Genomic DNA, 14,707 nt, shown 5'->3' on the forward strand with positions numbered 1-14,707 from the left:
GGGTGGATTTATAGTTACATAAAGTCCTTTTGCTCAGAAGTCCCTGGGCTAGAGAGGGGTGGGCGGTGGGCAGTGAATAGTCCTAGTATTAGAGTTCTAATAGTTCCTAATCCAGGAAATGGCAATGGTGGAACACTTCTGCCACCTAGCGTCAGAATATTGTTTCTGCCCGTGCTGACATTTTACTCAGCAGGTGAAGGGCTTCGTTGACCTCAGATACTACCCTCAGACTTGCTTCAAGTCTAGCCTCGATTTTTACCTATCTCTTTGCTCAAAATTCCTTTCTTTTTTAAAAAACATTTTATTAGGGCTCATACAACTCATCACAATCCATACATATACATACATCAATTGTATAAAGCACATCCGTACACTCTTTGCCCTAATCATTTTCAAAACATTTGCTCTCCACTTAAGCCCTTTGCATCAGGTCCTCTTTTTTTTCCCCTCCCTCCCCGATACCCCCTCCCTCATAAGTCCTTGATAATTTATAGATTGTTATTTTGTCATATCTTGCCCTATCCAGCGTCTCCCTTCACCCCCTTCTCTGCCGTCCATCTGCCAGGGAGGAGGTCACATGTGGATTCTTGTAATCGGTTCCCCCTTTCCAACCCACTCACCCTCTACTCTCTCAGTATCGCCCCTCACACCCCTGGTCCTGAAGGTATCATCCACCCTGGATTCCCTGTGCCTCCAGTTCCTATATGCACCAGCGTATGACCTCTGCCCTATCCAGTCCTGCAAAGTAGAATTCAGATCATGGTAGTTGGGGGGAGGAAGCATCCAGGATCTGGGGGAAAGCTGTGGTCTTCATCGGTACTATATCGCACCCTGACTTACCCATCTCCTATCCTGAACCCCTCTGTGAGGGGATCTCCAGTGGCCGACAAATGGGTTTTGGGTCTCCACTCTGCACTTCCCCCTTCATTCACTATGGGATATATATATATTTTTTGCATGATGCCTTATACCTGATCTCTTTGGCACGTCATGATCACACAGACTGGTGTGCTTCTTCCATGTGGGCTTTGTTGCTTCTGAGCTAGATGGCTGCTTGTTTATCTTCAAGCCTTTAAGACCCCAGACACTATCTCTTATGATAGCCGGGCACCATCAGCTTTCTTCACCACATTTACTTGTTCTCCCGCTTTGGCTGCAGCACTTGTGTCGGGAGGGTGAGCATCGTAGAGTGCCAATTTAATAAAAAGAAAGTATTCATGCATTGAGGGAGTGCTTGAGTAGAGGCCCAAGGTCCTTCCACCACCTTAATACTAAACCTATAAATACAGACACATAGATCTATTTCCCCATCCTCATATATATATTTGCATGTACATGTCTTTTTCTAAACCTCTATAAATGCCCTTTGACTCCTAGCTTTTTCCTCTATTTCCCTTGACTTTCCTCCTGCCCCACTATCATGCTCTATTCCCACCTGGGTTACAGCTATACTTTTACGTAACCTTACCCTTGATCATTCCCTACCAGGCCTGCCACTCTCCCCTCACCACCAATTTGGATCCCATGTTGTTCCCTTGTCCCTGTGCTCGTTAACACCACTTCCTTACCCGCCTACCTCCCCCTATCCCAAGTCCCCCCGGAACTGTCGGTTCTGTTGTTTTTCCTCCAGATAGTTCATCCAGCCTGTCTTATTTAGACAGACCTGTGGAGACAATAACATGCACGAAAACAAGACCAAAATCCCTTTCTTTTACAGGCAACAATGAAACCTGTTTTCCAAGTCCCCTATAAGCATGGTGTAATGATTTTTACCTTTGACCCTGCCCCCACTGCCGTCAGGAAAGCTGACATTCTGACTAGCAGAACACACAGGATAGAATCCCCTCTAGGCACAGAGGCAGCTGAGTTTTCTGAGAGTCTCTCCATGCTTTCCCTATCCCCAGAACATTCTTTGTTTCAGGATAGCAAGTGTTCAGATAATCCAGAAACTTGGAGAGAATTTCCTGTAAACTCTGGATTTGAATGTTCTCTTATATCTGCCCACAATCAAACTTTTATCAGTTGAAAGGCAAAAACAACAATAAAAGCGTATCACATCGTTTAAATCACAAAAACACTAGTTTAAGTGACTATCCCTACTCTAGCAAAAAAAAACTTCCAAAAAAAGATGCTTAGCTAGAAATATGGGTCTGATATTTCTTGTGTTACTATTGTTTGTTATTTCTCTAAGTTTCTAAAGTACTCATAGGTGCTTGAATGATCTGTTTTTCCTATGGAAAAATATGGAAAATACTATCATGTAACTTTAGTGACTCATTTCGTATGTGGTTCTAATCCCAAGATAAAGCAACTTCCAATTCATAACCTCTATCTCATATCTGTAACTCACATATATAAACCTGATAACCTAATTTAAGTCATTCCAGTGCTGAAAGTGTGAATTTGACCAAATTTTAATAAATGAAAATTTAAATGTTTTATTACTAATAAAGAAAATAAAGAAATCAAATATCCAGTGCAAAATATTCAGAAAGAACAGCTAACACTATGAAGGCAGAGGCAGAAAGCAAACACTGGGGATAGATACAGAGTAAAAATGTAGTACGAAGAAATGCATTTGAAAGAACCAAACTGTAGACAACTGTTGAATAGACCGTTTTAATGGAAAATGGGGGAAAAAATTAAGACCTCCAAATAAATGGGCAAGAAATATAAAATCGCAATATCAAAAGAAATAGAACTAACAAGGAGTCATCCAAAAGTACTAAAAGAGTTCATATTCAAAAATAGACCAGTATTCCAGTTTACTTCATTGGAAACTGACAGTAGACTTTGTAGAACATCTAAAGTACATATAATTTTTATGAAGCATACACTCTTGTACACTGCTGATAGAAATATAAATTAGTCTAACTTTCCTGGAATAAGATCCATAAATTTCAGGTAGAAGAGATTTAAAAATATTAATACTATTTTACCTAGAAACTGTGCATATGGGAATAGTTAGTGGAAATGTTTTGTAATGGAGGCGAAGAAACTTCTTCACAAAGTATACTTCTTTTGAAAGTAAGAGACAGTGAATAAGTATAGGTATACTCTCCCTTCCTATCTAACGCTTCCAAATACCTTCCTATGCTACCTTCTATCTTCCTATACTCTTACCTTCCTATCTAACTCTTCCAATGGAGTTTCTGCTGACAAGACCAAAGGTTTCCATAGGAAATAATTCACAGTTTACTGATACTGAGCATACAAGAATAGATGCTGTAGAGAAGAAAAATGAATCTGAGCCTGGAAGTTTTAATTGGATGCTGCCAAACTCAAAACCAAGGCTATAGAACTATCATAATGAATGCTCTCTTGCTACCCTGTCTAGTTTGCCAGTGAAGGTAAATTGTAAAATATTGCTAAAAAAAAAAAGCAACAAAAACGGAACCCAGTATCTGCTGTTATAAACATTTTATAATATTTATCTTAAAAAGATTATTGGAACATACAGTTTTACTCTAAGTCATTCCTTCTGAGCACAACAAAGAATAGGCCAAATAACTAGCTAAAGCCACACAATATAAGTTGGTATTTAAAACAATGGTACCAGGTGCTGGATCTCTGTAGCCTCAGTGAGATCTGTTCCCCTGGGCATGTAGCTCACATGCTACTAGTTGATCATCAGAGCTTTAGGCACATAGAAAACCTTATCTACTGTCACATATTTGAAATAATAGTTATTCCATATACTCCTCCACTTATTTACCGAATCCAAAATTCTGCGAATCAGATTCTTGTGTTCAGCTACGGTGTCATGCCATTTTATGACAGAGCGTCAGCGTGCTCTCCTCTCTCCATTCCTGCTGCCAGTGCTTCCTACCAAGACTTGGAAGTTACCTTTACAGTGGTCTCTCCCTTTTTTTTCTTTTTTTTAAATAGTGTCAAACTTTATTTCATTAACTTAAAAGATGAACAAATTATATGGTTCAAATATCACTAAATTTATCTCAAACATGTCTGCACAGAGGATAAACATAGAATTTCAAGTAACTTAGGGTACAGTTCATTGTTCCATTCAAAAAATATTCTTCTTAGTTATATGAGCGCCTAATAAAACGTTAAAAAAATTATTTCATCCACAAAATGCACTGAAGGGCAATTCTTTTATATTGCATAAAAGCTAGATGAAAATGTTCAAGTGTATTTATTTCACTGTCAACTTGGATGCAGTAGCTGGGAGGCACAAAAAGTCACAGTTCCTTCCAGATGCAAACAGTGTCTTCCGTTTCTCTCGGGCAGACAACGGAGGCCTCCATCCATGTGTCTTACCGGAGTGCCATAGACTGGATTCTCATCCCAGATCATTTCTTCTTTTTGCCTTTCCTTTTTTACGTCCTTCTCCTTGCTGAAGACTCTGGTCTGTCCCACCTTTTTGTGTGTCCTTGTTTTTAGCTAAGGTATCATTTCGACTGCATACAACATTATCGACTGCCGTGATGGAAACTGTACCAAACAGTTTCAGCTACAGTTTCAGATACATTAAGTCCAACTGCTAAGCATGCATCTTGAATCTCTGAAGCTGTAGGATTTTCAACAGCCTTGTTGAGGGGATGCACCGCCCCTCCGTGCCCTCCGTGATGGACTTCTAGTTATTCAGATACGCAGGGTAGATGCAAATGACCCTGTCCTGGTCAGCAGGGGACCGCAGGGCTGTGCTGGCCATTTCCATGCAGGATGACCACACAGCCCGCCAGCTTGCAACTCGAAAAGAGTGGTCTCTCCCTTCTTAATCAGACTTCCAGGCTAGTGGTTCCCATGGTCTCTACCATAGTTTTACAACAGTGCAAACCTCATCATGCTTCAACTGTCTAAGTGGTGTGCTAGTTACAGAGTCTATTGTCAATTTGAGACTTACGAGTGAAGGGTGGAGTTTGGCCTGCCATCAGGTCACAGCTTGATGACCTCATTTGGAGATGGTAAGGAGATAAATAGCTCATTGGAGGCGAGACATTCTTGTTGACAAGCCACATGGAGACAGGCTGATGGTAGCTAGAGCCTTGGAGCAGGAGAAGCCCCATGGAGACTCCTGCCAGTGCTGTGATACTTCCACCGTCACTGGATCCACAAGACTTTCCTCACATTGGTCTGTGATCATCCTACATTTGGCATCATTGCATGTGTTTCATGAGTCTGATGAGGAATTTGCAGATTGGTATCGGACATATAGGCTAATACTGGACTTATGGACTTGATCTGGACTGGGCTGGGATATTCTCTTAATATTCAATTGTTCTTGTATATAAAGCCTTTCATATCTATATATATCTATATCTATCTATATATGTGTGTGTGTGTCTACGAATTAGTTTCTCTAGACTACCCAAACTAACACAAATGGTTCTCAATTTTACTCAGAATAAGTTGTTCCTCTTCCCAATCCACCTTCCTTAACACACGAATTATGGGAGCTGTGAGAGGGGTGCTAATAACGCCTAGCAGTGAGCTCACAAAGGAGGGCAAGTGTCCCCGGCTGGTTCAAAGGATTCCTCTCTTCTGTATGGAAAACTCAGACAATAAAATGGAAAGGTTCTAATGCTTGTTTTATGTTGTTTCTAAGCCAGAAACTTTTATTGGCACAGAAAATAATTGGATTTGTTAGGATAATTGTTCTGGCTTCTCCAGAGAAAATCTGTAGGAAAGCAAACTGAGAACCAATCTAAACTTAGGGATTAAACAATGTCTTTCTGGGTGCAAGCATTTTCGATCTCCCAAATCTCTTGATGGACTCCATTATGGATCCATGGAGGGATCTCTAACACGAATATTATATTGCTCCAGATCCCCAAACTTTTAAGTATTGGGTTTTAAAACTGCTTCTCTCCCTCCCCCAACCCCTTTTATTAAGAGCTAACCCAGACATCATACCTCATAGTTCAATCACATCAAGCAGTATTAAACAATTGCCACCAAAGTCAGCTTCCAAACATTTTCTTCTTTCTTGAACCCCTTGATACCAGTGCGTCCCCTCCACGATACTCCCCTGGAACTCTTACTCTAGTTGTTGTCACTATAGGCTCATCACTCCTTGGTTTCATATACTGAAAAACATACACAACACATAGCAAAATTCTGTATGGCTACCTACAATGACGAAGTACAATAGCGATAACCCCCAATATGAAAAAGCAAACACAAAAGCAGAACATCCAAAAAAACAGATCAAGCGCAAAGTGAATGAGAGGGAAGATCGGGTCAGATTTATCATTGGAATCTGCTATAGTCGTCTCCCCAATCCTCTCTCTGCGGACCAGTTTATTCCCCTCCCTCCACTGTGGTTGCAGGGAAGTCACCAGATGTGCATTCCCTGTGTGGACCCTGCAAATGTATTTTGGGCTTCCACTGTCATTCATAGACTTCTGCTCATGAGAATCTCACAGTTTAAGCTCCGATGTCATTCCCTTCTTCAGATTTGGATTATATCATCCACAATCCTTGGGTCATGGATATAGATGTACTTCCTTCAGGTGGACTTACTTGACATCTTACTTAGATGGTGTTTGTTTGGAAACAAACCTTTGACTCCAGATGCTATCCTGTCTCATAGCCACGTACCATCTAATTTCTTCACCACACTTTGCACCCATACATTCTGTGTTTCCTACATGAGGACAAATATCGATAGAACTGTTTCTTTTTATACAAAAGACTAAGCCTCCCATGGAAGCAGTAGTCCATACATCAAATAATGTACTACCTTGGGTACATTTGCTGCAAAAAGCCTCTTTAGAGTGTTAAAGAGGAAAATATATATATTCATTTTGGTAGCACATATACAAAAAGTAGGACAATACAGAGAAGATTAGCCCGACTCTTGTGCAGGGATGACAGAAAGATTCATCAGTTATTCCATAAAGAAAGATCATCAGGAAAGAAACTGAGTAAAGATACATGAACCTCCCCACTCCCAATTTACTAATTGTACCTCCCTGACATATACTCTAAATCTAAACCCAAGAATTCTAAATATCATATTAAAAAGTGACAAAATTAAGGGCACCAAGACACTATAAGATACAATGAAAAGCACACACAAAGCAAAAGATAAAATAGATTACTGGAGTCTCCTAAAAATTAGACACATTTACTGAAAGATTTTACCAAAATACAAAAAGAGAACCCATAGCCTAAGAAATAATTTTGTGTCAATGACTTATTGGACAAAGGACTTTACAATTTAAAGAAAATTGCAATTCCCAAACAAGATAAAGATCAATAATCTAATTTTTAAAATAGGCAGAGGACATGAATAGAAAATTCACCAAAAAGACATTCAAGAAGTCAATAAATATATGAAGCCATTAGAGAGATGTAAAGCAAAACAATGATAAAAAAAAACTACCTCACACAACCATTAATAGTAAACAAACAAACCAACTCAAAAAAGCGAAAACAAACTAATTCTGTAAGGGAGCAGTGCGATTGGAACCCTCATGCTTTGCTGCTAGTACTGCAAAACTCCACAAGTGCTGTGCAAGGCAGTGTTGTCCTAACTCAAAATAGTGACACTAGAAATATAATATGAAAGCAATCCTAAACAAGCAAACACAACGAAGAACAAAGCACAAGTAGATACATGCTCAACCATGTGGACTGCAGCGTTATTAACAGTAACAGAGAGATGGAAACCAACTAAATGCCCATCAGTGGCAAGAAAGCATAAAAATATTTTGGTCCATAAACACATTGGAATACTCTGCATTGCTAAAGCAACAGTGATGAAACACATTATGACATGATGGATTTCGAAGACATTATGATTAAGTGAAGTTGGTTAAACACAAAAGGACAAATACTGTATGAGACCATTGTTATAAAAAGTTTAATTAAGATCCTTGGGGAAGATGACAACTGAGTGACACATACCAGGGAGACTCGGCAGAATCCAGCCCAGGAGAGTTGCTCAGAGGGAAATTCAACGCCGCTGGATCGCAGGAGGCGCATCATAAAGATAAGTAGGCACAGACCCACGGGGTTTTGAGGGGCTGGGGGCTTTTGGCTTACCTCAGTGGAAGCCGGCTGGGGCTTGACCTTAGCCCAGCCGCTGTATCTGCCGGAGCCAGGACCATCTGGAGCCTGTAGCGGGGCTTGGTCTCAGCACAGCCACAGTTTTCCCTTACCTCAAAAGAGATAGTGTCTGGGGTCTTAAAGACTTGAAGGTGAACAAGCGGCCATCTAGCTCAGAAGCAACAAAGCCCACATGGAAGAAGCACACTAGCCTGTGCAATCATGAGGTGCCAAAGGGATCAGGGATAAGGCATGATAAAAAAAAAATCTTACCATAGTGAATGAAGGGGGAAGTGCAGAGTGGAGACCCAAAGCCCATTTGTCGGCCACTGGAGATCCCCTCACAGAGGGGTCTAGGGGAGGAGATGAGTCAGTCAGGGTGCGATGTAGCACTGATGAAGAATACAGCTTTCTCCCAGATCCTGGATGCTTCCTCCACCCAACTACCATGATCCAAATTCTACCTTGCAAGTCTGGATAGAACAGAGGTTGTACATTGGTGCATATAGGAGCTGGAGGCACAGGGAATCCAGGGTGGATGATACCTTCAGGACCAGGGGTGTGAGGGGCGATACTGGGAGAGTAGAGGGTGAGTGGGTTGGAAAGGGGGAACTGATTACAAGGATCTACATGTGACCTCCTCCCTGGGGGACGGACAACAGAAAAGGGGGTGAAGGGAGATTCCGGACAGGGCAAGACATAACAAAATAATAATATATAAATTATCAAGGGCTCATGAGGGAGGGGGGAGCAGGGAGGGAGGGGAAAAAAAAGAGGACCTGATGCAAAGGGCTTAAGTGGAGAACAAATGCTTTGAAAATGATTAGGGCAAAGAATGTACAGATGTGCTTTATACAATTCATGTATGTATATGTATGGATGGTGATAAGAGTTTTATGAGCCCCTAATAAAATGTTTTTTAAAAAAGTTTAATTAAGATAAATGTAACCAAACTAAAAGAAAAAAACTCTTAGCTATCAGGGCTGAGAGAGGAAGGGATGGGAGGAGGTACTAGGATTTATAGATGTCGACTTGTTATGCGGAAGAAAGTAACCAACCAAAAGGAGAGGAAAAAGCAAGCAGGGAGTGCAGGGCAAGCCAATGGAAAAGTTGATAAATTGATAAAGATGTGGAAGACAAAAATAATAATCAGATATGTAAACCCTGACCTATTGCACAATTAAAAGTTAAAAAAATACGGACAAAGTAAATTAAAAGTAAAAACAGCAAATAAAAATCCAGACAATTAATACTTTGATTCAGAAAAAGGGTCAATTTAACAAGGGGCCATTGTAACCATAATCAATACCTATATGCCTATATAAAAGAGTTTAACAATTCATAAATCACACTCTCACAGAATCAAAGCGTGAAATAGACAGATCTACAATAATATTGGGAGACTTTATTACACCCCTTTCAATGACGGAAAGAATAACTAGAAAGAAATGCAAAGCACACAAAGTCACAAATGAACTAAACAACACAATCAGCCATCCTGACCAGAGACAAAGAGAACAGTGCACCTAGCAGCAGCACAATGTGCGTGCTTCTTCAAGACGCACGGGTCTGCAGAATAGGTCATGTTAGGCTTAAATCAATTTTAAAACACTGAAATTCCACAAAGCCCCCTCTTATAGCACAACTTTATAAAAACAGAAATCAGCAATAGAAATATCAAGCAAAAATATCAAATACATAGAAATTGAATGACAACCCATGTAAAACTACTACATTCTAGAACAAGTGTTTAAATCCTTGAGTCACATGGTAATGAAATCATTGAATCAAATGGGAACAAACCAAAAAGTCTAGGACATGGCAAAAGCAGTTCAAACAGGGCAACTTGTAACAATAAAGACGGACACCCAAAACGAAGACCCTTAGCTCCACAACTCCCCAAACTAGGGGAAAAGCAGCAATGTAGCCTGCAAGCTTTTGAAGAAATAACAAAAGAGACATCCGTTATTAAATGGACAAGAAAAACAAATCGTTGAAATATTTGAAGTTTATCTTGGGAAGGATTAATATTAGCAAACTTATCAAAGAAAAAGGAGACTATGCAAGTAACAGCAGTAAGAAGTGACATGGTGACGTCACAACAGACCACATTGACATAAAAAGGATAGAACTGCACTCCAGGAAGTTTGAATACCTAGAAAAATGGGGAGATATTCCAGAAATACATTATCTACCTCAATCTATACAAATATAACTAGAAGTTTTAAATAGATACATCACTAAATAATACATATATGATCAAAAAACTCCCAGCAACAAAAATTGGCGAATTCTATCAAAAATCAGGGAAGAGCTGACACCAATTCTATTAAAATATTTTTAGAGTATAAAAAGAATGGAATACTCCCAAATTCATTTTATGAAGCCCACATAGATTTATTAACAAAACCAAGCAAATGCACCACTAATAAAATATAGGCCATAAACAGATGCAAAAATTCTCAACAAAATCCTAGCCAATATAATCCACCAAATATTGAAACAACAATCCATTGTGACCAACTGGGTTTTACACTAGGTGTTCAAGGAAGGTTCAACATCAGAAAAGCAATCAGTATATTCCATCACATAAATAAAACAAAGGATAAGAACTTCATATCGTATTGACCAGCACATAAAAGATATTTGAGGAAAAAAAATCAGCACCTGTTCCCCAAAACCCCTACCCATTGGACTGCTAACTACAAGGTCAACAATTTGAAACCAGCGGTCACTTTCCAGGAGAAAGACTAATTCAGCTCCCATCAAGCATGCAATCTCAGAAACCCACAGAGGCAGTTCTACGTTGGAAATTGACTTGATGGCAGTGAATTTAACAGAGCTCTGAAAGAAAATTCAAAAAATAATAAAATTTACAACACTTAAGAATACATAAAATGAGAATAAAAGACTTAGACAAGCAAAACTACAAAACAGTATGACAAGAAATGAAGAGAAATCTACACATATGTAAGAATAGTTCACATTCATTCATAGGAAGACTTACAATTGTGAAAATCTCAATAATACCAATACTACAGACATAACCAGTCCGGATCCCCTTTTGTCAATCGCTTCTCGGCCTTTTGGCTAAGATCAAGTGTAGTATCTGATCCCCTTTTGTCTAATAGGCAAATCAGCAAGTACCAGTAGAATCCCAATTTTCTTATTGATTAGTGACTTGGGATAGTTTTTATTATAATTATTTCTCTTTCACCCATTAGCTATTTGGTGTTGGGCAAATACCTTATCTTTTAGTTTCCAAGTCACTGGCTGCAGTAAAATGAATTACTTATACTTAGAGTAATAGAATTACTCTAGCTATAGCTTTTTCCACTCCCACCAAATGACCTACCGTATATACTCAAATATAAGCTGCCCGAAGCACCTAATTTTACCACAAAAAAAATGGCATTAAGAATGTGCTGAAAAACTCGGCTTTTACACGAGTATATGTGGTATGTTTTCCAGTTGGTCTAAGCAAGAAAGGAGAGAAGCTACTGATAGGGTTGTGATTCAGCTGTGATTGATTTTTAGCAGAGTTCATTATGATTGATATATTGTTAAGTATAACCTCTCCCCTCCAAACATCTCAGAATAAGAAGGGTGGATTTTGTTACCCTAAACAGAAGACCCTGGAGTGGAGCGTGTCCTTTGGACTCTGCACCTGGTTTGCCTTTCTCTGCTTGACCTTGGGACTCGAGTTGTGCCTCATCCCTTGACCTTGAGGATTAGGAAAATCTCCCAGATGTATGTCAGAATTTTGGATTTTCAGTTCCCAATATGTAAACCATTTTCCTTCACATTGTGAGTTTTAGGTGGCCATTACAGTGAATCACAGAACCCTTGGCCATAAGAGACAATATTAAAGGAGAAAGTGGGGGTTGATATCAGAGATGACAGCAGTTTGGAGAAGTGGGACATTTGGGACTTTCTACAATTGTCAGATGTGTTCCAGAGTTATAGAAACATCATACATATACAAACCTTTTCTTGACTATTGATTGTTGTCTGGGCCTCCCCCTTTACATATTTTCAAGTTAGGAGCATAGGACGCAGTACTGGGCAAAATGTTATTCTGTGAAACGTACGGTTGCTGTGAATTGGAGAAATGAATGGTATTAACAGCACAGGAAGTAATGGGGATGCAGAGAATCTTAAAGGAAGAAGGAAAATGGGAGGTGAAAACTTGATTCTTAGATGGTCGTTTCAGTTGTTCTCTGTTAGGGCTGAAGTAATGTAAGAAATTATATGTTGCAGCTGAGGAGAGAATATCTGTTTCTAAAGTACCCTGGGGTAAAATCGAGACTGATTTAGCAATGGCTAATTGATGAGGAGCGAGGGCCTACTAGATCCAAACATAGGGCCCAGGAATATAGGAACACAAATGGAGACACAACTCAGGAGTGGAGAAGCTGTTAAATTTGAATATTATTAAAAGGGCATACGTAATCTTTTAATTTATTGTACTGTGTTTAGATATTGACTGTTTCTCTTATCTGGTATTGTCAAATAGGCCTCAATCACGATTACAGAAAGCTTATATGCCTTCATGTAGCCTGTATTTTATTTGATGTGCTAAAGAGGTGTTTAGAATTGCTTGGAAGGAATGAGATTCATTTTTAGCCGATGGAGAGTTGGAGGTTTAGGTAGAAACCTGAGCTTCACCAGGAACTGCTGAAAGAAGGGATTTATAATCGAAGGGAAGATCTGCATAGAATAAGAACTAGATTAAAAAATTTTGAGCAAGAGTTTGCCATTGCATGCATCTGTGCCCATCAAGAAAGCCCCTCTTAAGACTGAATGCTACAGGGAGCCCAGGAGCAGCCAGCCAGATATATTTGTAAGCAACTGGGTCCACTTATTGATCAGAAGTGAGGGGCAAATCAGGAGTGAAGGTCCAGGTTGACTTTGGACATGCTCCTTTGGCCCTTGTTGCCCTGGTCCACAGAGTGAGAGAGGTAGGACAGGCTTTTCTGGTGTTTCAAGAAGTGTATGGATCCTGATTCTATCGGTAATATCTAGCTCCAGTGAAGTGCAAGGAGGGGTGTGTGTGTGTGTGTGGGAGAGAGAGAGAGAGAGAGAGCGAGCGAGAGAGAGAGAAACGACGATAGCTCTATCTTGCACCCGCATGCGTGGATAGCTAGGACTGAGTTCATCTGAACCAGATGAAGTGAGAAAAGGAAAATGTTTCACACTGTGTGGGAGTTACATAATTTCATGTCAACTTGAGGGTGTCAATCAGGCCACAACCTGATGATGCCTCCTTGTAGGTATGACCTTCTATTAATTCCCAATAAAATGTTTGCTATTTTTAAAAAGAAATATGTGAGGGAGAAACTATAGCTTTATAAGCAAGCACTAACAATCTCCTAGGTCTCAAGCAGAAAGATAAAGTTTTGAAAATGATGATGGCAACATATGTACAAATTTTCTTGATATAATTGATTTATGGATTGTTAGAATATCTGTAAGTCCCCAATAAATGATTTTTTAAAAATAGACTAAACAAAAAGGATTATGGGAACTCTCTCTCTCTCTCTCTCTCTCTCTCTCTGTCTCTCTCTCTGCCTTCATCTTCCTGTTGACGAGCCATATGAGCCCTGCTAGAGCTCGCTCTCCCTGCTTCACCCTCCTGCTGGAGAGCTGCACTCAGAGAGCTGGAGGAGCCACATGGAGACCCATGAGATGCTGAGATGCTTCCACCAGCATTGGATTCACCCACCAGTATGTGTTCTTCCTGCACTCAGCAACATTGCATATGCTGTGTGAGTCTGAAGAGGAATTTATGGACTAGTATCAGACATATGGGCTAATATCAGACTTATGGACTTGATCTGGACCGGGCTGGGATGATTTCTCCATATCCAATTGCTCTTTGAAAGAAAGCTCTTTTACACCCATGAATGCCTCTGGCTTTGTTGCTGTAGTCAGCCCAGCCTGACACACACTGTGAGCTCAAGGACCCTGAACTGCACTTTGTTTACAGATGCAGATGGGCAAAGTTCCAACCGGAGTCTTCAAATCAAGCAACACTCTTTTCTTTCAAGAGCGATTGGTTTATTATTAGCAAACTTTACATTTTTTCTATGGGTTAGGAATGTTATTTATACTATTTAAAACTATGAAGACTACCTCTTCCAATTTAAGTAACATTCTTACTGCCTCAGAGTGCTGCATTGTAATAGATGGGAAATCTAGAAATTGGTTATCTAAAATGGATTAGATAAACGCACAAAGTGGCAGCCTTAGAAGATTTCATGAGTGTGTTGCCAGCAATATGATTGCTGTTGTTGTTACATCCCATAAAGTTGGTTCTGATTCATAGGGATCATATGCACAACAAAAGAAACACTCCGGGGTCCTGAGCTATTCTCACAATTGTTCTGCTTAGGCCCATGGTTGCAGCCATGGTGTCAGACCATCTTTCTGAGGGTCTTCTTTTTCATGGTCCCTCTTCTAAACATGGTTCCTTCTCCAGGGACTGGTATCTCCTGACAACATGTACAAAATGTGTATGATTATAGCAGGAATACAAGAAAAGACACGTATCTCACAACACAGGGGTGGGAGCATAGGTAGTTTGGGGGAGGGCTGACCACACCAGGGAGGGACATGTGAGTCCAAGATAAATAAGGGGAAAGGTGGTGCATAAGCAAATGTGGCGAAGAAAGCTGATGGTGGCCGGCTATCA

The 14,707-nt window shown here is 40.0% G+C and overlaps 2 pseudogenes; one reads left to right on the forward strand and one right to left on the reverse strand.

Annotated features, from left to right (window-relative positions):
* Window positions 1-4,300: 4,300 nt before the first annotated feature.
* Window positions 4,301-4,678, reverse strand: LOC142457178 (signal recognition particle 19 kDa protein pseudogene; annotated as a pseudogene).
* Window positions 4,679-11,083: 6,405 nt separating this feature from the next.
* On the forward strand, window positions 11,084-11,262 carry LOC142457446 (U2 spliceosomal RNA; annotated as a pseudogene).
* The last annotated feature ends 3,445 nt before the right edge of the window (window positions 11,263-14,707 follow it).

The sequence above is a fragment of the Tenrec ecaudatus genome, chromosome 9 (genome assembly GCF_050624435.1).
Source record: "Tenrec ecaudatus isolate mTenEca1 chromosome 9, mTenEca1.hap1, whole genome shotgun sequence".
In the NCBI taxonomy this organism is placed as follows: Eukaryota; Metazoa; Chordata; class Mammalia; order Afrosoricida; family Tenrecidae; genus Tenrec; species Tenrec ecaudatus.